The following is a 6,000-nucleotide window of genomic DNA, read 5'->3' as shown; positions in this document are numbered from 1 at the left end:
GTTCAGAAACTGCCTGCCAATGCAGGGGACATGGGTTCAAGCCCTGGTCCGGGAAGATCCCACATGTAGCGGAGCAACTAAGCCCGTGTGCCACAACTACTGAGTCTGCACTCTAGAGCCTGCGAGCCACAACTACTGAGCCTGCATGCCACAACTATGGAAGCCTGTGCTCCTAGAGCCCATGCTCCGCAACAAGAGAAGCCACCACAAGAAGAAGCCACGCACTGCAACGAAGAGTAGCCCTGGTCGCCACAACTAGAGGAAGCCCATGGGCAGCAACCAAGACCCAACACAACCAAAAATAAATAAATAAAATTTTAAAAAATGTTTAAAAAAAAGGCTCTTTGTGGCAAGTCACAGAGTGAGCAAAGACTCCTTAGAATGCAATGAGAACCATGAGATGCTTTGAGTATTTGTGTTTCTACATTCATGCTTGTCTTTGCTTTCTCTCCTTCAGTTCTCAAAGACAATTATGCCAGCTCTTTTCAGCTAACCCTGCTGAAAAGCACACACCTTTGAGCACACACCTTTCTGTCTTCAAGAAATTATCCATCAGTATTTCTTTCTTCTATCCCTGTATCTAGAATATATTTAAAAAACACCTAACTAAGTAATAAGAAAAAATAGTTTAAAAACAGGCAAGGGACTTCCCTGGTGGCACAGTGGTTAAGAATCCGCCTGCCAATGCAGGGGACACGGGTTCGAGCCCTGGTCCAGGAAGATCCCACATGTCTCAGAGCAGCTAAGCCCATGTGCCACAGCTACTGAGCCTATGCACCACAACTACTGAAGCCTGCGTATGCAGAGCCTGTGCTCTGCAACAAGAGAAGCCACTGCAATGAGAAGCTCGTGCACCACAACAAAGAGTAGCCCACACTCGCCCAATTAGAGAAAGCTGGTGCACAGCAACGAACACCCAACGCAGACAAAAAATAAATTAATTAAAAAAAAGTAAAAACAGGCAAAATAACTGAACTGACATTGCACTAAAGATGGACCAATGACAAATAAGCAACATGAAAAGATGCTCAACATCAGTAGTCATTTAGGGAAACACAAATTAAGACCACCGTAAAATATTACTATACAACTATTTGGCTAAAAGTAAAATGACTGACCATATCAAGTGTTGGTGAGAATATGGAAGGACTGGAACTCTCAGACATTGCTGGTAGCAACATACAATGGTACAGTTTGGTAGTTTCTTAAAAAAATGAACATAAACTTTTTGTATGATCAAGCCATTGAACACCTTGGTATTTACTCTAGAGAAATGTAAGTGTATATCCAAAGAAGATTTGTACAGAAATGTTCATAGAATCTTTATGTGTAATAGTCCAAACCCAAATGTCCATTAACAGGTGAATGGATAAACAAACTGTGGTACTCAGCACACACACACACAAAGGAATTAACAACTGATAATAACTACAGCATGAACAAATCCCAAAATACTACACTGAATGAAAGAAGCCAATCCAAAAAAAAAATACAATATATAATACATGAGTCCATTCATAGAAAATTCTAGAAAATGAAAACTAATTTATAGTGACAGCAGATCAATGGTTGCCTGTGGGGGTGACAGGGAGTGAAGACAAGGAGAGGTGGGAGTGACAAGTTACAAAGGGTCAGGAGAAAACTTCTGAGGGGCTGGATATGTTCATTAAATTGTGGTTATGATGTTACCAGTACACATATAAACACTCCTGTGTTTCTCCTTCAGTCTCACAATAGTTTTTTACACCAGATATGTGATTTCTCCACATGTCAAGCAATTCTGCAACACTAACTGGGTGTCCTACGTTTCAATGCAGTCCTGACACTACTTGGAGTTAGCATCAGATCCCACAGGTTAAGGGCTCAGTCCCACAAGACTGCCCCTACTTCAGATGCCATTCCCAAGTCCCAGGTTGTCACCTGTACTTCTCATCAATGGGCTATAAATAGAGATTCTCATGACTCTTCTTTGTGATCAATAATTTGCTAGAATAGCTCAGGGAAACACTGAGTTACGTTTATTGGTTTATTGTAAAGGATATAATAAAGGTAACAGATAAAAGATAGCAGCCAGATAAAGGAATGCAAGGGGAAGTTGTGTGGGAAAGGGCATGGTCCCTCTGTGCTCTCTCTGGGTATGCCACTCTCCCAGCACTCGATGTGTTCACCAATCCAGAAGCTCTTCAAACCTATAATATTGGGATTTTTATGGCAGCTTCATCGTTTAGGCATGGTTGAATATTAACTCCATTTTCAGCCCTTCTTTCCTCTCTGGAGAATGGGAGGGAGGCCTGCTGAAAGTTCCAAGCTTCTAATCATTGGTTGGGTCTTTCTGGCAGCCAACCCCCATCCAGGAGCCTACTGAGAGTTGCCTCATTAGAACAAAAGATACTTCTATCACCCAGGATATTACAAGGAATTTAGGAGCTCTATGTCAGGAACCAGGATCAAAGACCAAAAATTAAAACAAAAGATGCTCCCAATTCTCTTATCACTTAGGAAATTGCAAGGGTTTTAGGAGTTCTGTGCCAGGAACTGGGAGCAGAGACTAGTGTATATATATATATATATATATATACATATATTTCCTATTATCTCATTATACATATATATATATATATATATAAACTTATCCAATTTTGCACTTTACTATGTACACTTTATTGTAAGTCAGTTATACCTCAATAAATCTAGTAACATTTTCATACACTTGCTTTCCTATTTATGTCTTAACCCATTAAAATTTGGTTTCTATTCCTATCACTTTAGAGAAACAGCTTCAATAAGATCTTCATTGATATTTGAATTGCTATCATTTATCTATCTATCTATTTTATCCTTATTTTACCAGATCTTTCTGGTACATTTGATAATTGTGGTAAGTTCCACTACTTGAATTCCTTTACTCCACTGGCTTCTGTGACACTGTAGTCCTTTTTTTTTTTTTAATAAATTTTTTAAAATTTATTTATTTATTTATCTTTGGCTGTTTGGTCTTTGTTGCTGCGTTCCGGCTTTCTCTAGCTGTGGTGAGCAGGGGTTACTCTTCATTGCAGTGCTTGGGCTTCTCATTGTGGTGACTTCTCTTGTTGCAGAGCCCCGGCTCGGCACGTGGGCTTTAGGAGTTGTGGCACTTAGGCTCAGTAGTTGTGGCGCACGGACTTAGTTGCTCTGCGGCATGTGGGGTCTTCCTGGACCAGGGCTCGACCCCATGTCCCCTGCATTGGCAGGTGGATTCTTAACCATTGCAGCACCAGGGAAGTCCCTGTGACACTGTAGTCTTGTAGTGGTCATCATACCTTTCTGAGAGTTTTTGTCTTTTTTCTGTATGTACTCCTTTTTCTTTTCTGATTTCTAAACTGTGGTTGTATCCCAGGATTTCACTGACATCTCGTCTCAACCTAAATATTCTTCCTGAATATTCTCCTTGACTGTCATTGACCCAGCTGTCTCATAGATGCTGGTCACCCACATCTACATTGCTAATGTGAGACCCACACTAATCTTCAGAGTATTATTTCCAAATGCTTGATGGACATCTCCACTTTTATTTCCCATAGAATAGTGGATACAACAAATGAAACACTGAAATCACCATCTTCACTCTTAAACAAAGTCATACTCCAGAACTAACAGCCTGGATTTTAAATATCATAAGCCCACCTATCACCCACGAATCACTCTTGCATTATCCTCTTAAATCACTTCCTCCTGACTTCTTGCTTGTATTACCTGAAACAGCCTCTCAAGTAACCCCTCTCTTCTAGTCAACTCCTCTTCAAGCCCATGTTTCCCGTAACGGCTGCCATTTCACACATCAGCTGTGATGCTTTATTAACCACAAGATGAAATGCAAACACCTTATAGGACTAATCAGATACAGAATTTTCTAAGGTCTGGCCTTATCTATCTTGTTAGCAAACATGTGCATTTACCTTCTGCTACCAACACTCTGCTCTGGCAGTAGTCAAACAGCTTTTAGTTCTACACATACACTGTGCTACCTATTGCTAACATGTCATTACTCCCACTGTCCTTCCTGCCTAAAATGCTCTTTCTTCTTCTGTTTTTTTCTGGATAACTGTGCTTGTCTGTCCAGATTCAGCAGAGGCTTTAACTACTCTAGGAAGCCTTGCTTTATCACTCATCGACTCAGTCACACCACAATTACTCCTGTTGCATCCAGGGCCTTTTTCAGTGCTCTCCAAATACGGTTTGATCTAAATCACTCTACTTATTAGTTATTTATGTAATAATCACATTTTACCGGAATAATTTAGTGTCATTCTATGCCTAATACATATCTAATATGTCTCAGGTACTGTGATAGTAACCTTACAAACAATTATTCCTCTAAACATTCCTTTGAATCAAATATCCCCATTTTTAGGGTATAATTTAAGAAATTGAGATGTAAAGAGATTAATTAACCAGTTATTAGTGGGGAGGTATGGGATTTGAACTCATCTATGTAACTACGGTAGCTTAAGCTCTTAATCACCACTATAACCAATTTTGTTCTCTCTCTCTCTCCTTCTTCTCCATCTCTTTCTCCTCCTTCTCTTTTCTCTTCTCTTCTCTGTTTCCACCTCTCTCTCCCTCTCTCTCTTTCTCTCACAGCAGAAATTGTGTGTTCACTTCAGAAATTGTGTGTTCTTAGGGAAGAATAGGACCTACACAGCTGACGTTCAACATACATTTGCCCAGTGAGAAAAAGAATTCTGACAACTAAATCATTTTCTTTCCACTGCATCAAATTAAAATTGGAAAAAATAATAACTTTTAGTAGGAACAATTCTGAAAAGTCATCTGCTCTGATTTGATCACATTTTTTATACTGAGAAATTAAATGTCTGGTAAATTTTATTCTCCAGTGACCCTATTCATTCCTCAGTCTTAAAAGTGGAACAAATATGGATCTGAATATTATGAGATTATTTTTTAAAATCCCAAATAAAATGCATTCTGTAACTGGCAAGAGGCTGATAATATAATGAGCCTGTGGTAGATCTCATTTTACATATATTAGAAGACTGAGTTAGTTACAGAATTTTGGAATGGGTACAGAAAAGAAAAAAAAGACTGAGAAATGAAAAATTGGTTGAAATGTTGGTAAAGACTTAATAACTAAATGTCCTTAAAAATAATGATATGCCAAACTAAAGGAACTTAAAGAGGGACTTCCCTGGCAGTCCAGTGGTTAAGACTTTGCCTTCCAATGCAGGGGTGTGGGTTCGAGCCCCTGGTCAGGGAGCTAGGATTCCCACATGTCTTGCAGGCAAAGAAACCAAAACATTAAAAAAAAAAAAAAAAAAAGCAATATTGTAACTAATTCAATAAAGACTTTAAAAAAATGGTCCACATCAAAAAAATCTTTAAAGGAAGTTAAAGAAAAAACTTTAGTCAATATGAAGGAATGATGTGGGGTGAGTTCTAATGCCAAGAGTGCTTGTAAATCCTGAAGTGGTATGCCTTAATGAGCTCAGGGAGTTCAGAGATAAGGCATTGATTCCGTGGGTTTGTGTACTTTGTGTTATCTTCGGTTTGAAGAAAGTTTAATTTTAACATGCATTGAGGGCCCGCAAACTATCTGTAGCCATAGGAGGTATACTAGATATATTTGTTCAAAATGTGCCCAGTCCTTTGCAGAAGACACAAATACAGAGCTAAAAAATAGTCAGCTAATAAGTTTTTTTTTTTAAGTCAGGTTGCCTGTATCAGTGAAAGCACCACAACTTCTGAGAGTCCTGGAAGATTTTTTGCTTTTTCTCAATTAATTTGTATTCTCATTTATGCATTTTGACTAATTTTTGATAGGTTTTGACTAAGTTTGGGGCATATGTAAATGAATAAAACTTATTTTCTACCTACATGAAGCCTACAGTTAAGAAGATGAAAACAACCTTTAGTACCTGATATTCCCATATGATCTTCAGCTAAGCGTTAGATCCTAGGCTTGTTTAGGATGACATAGAAATGTACATATAGCAACATAATCAG

This window comes from Tursiops truncatus, chromosome 16 (assembly GCF_011762595.2).
Source record: "Tursiops truncatus isolate mTurTru1 chromosome 16, mTurTru1.mat.Y, whole genome shotgun sequence".
Taxonomy (NCBI): domain Eukaryota; kingdom Metazoa; phylum Chordata; class Mammalia; order Artiodactyla; family Delphinidae; genus Tursiops; species Tursiops truncatus.
The sequence above is the reverse complement of the archived record's forward strand: the minus strand, read 5'-3'. Positions refer to the sequence as shown.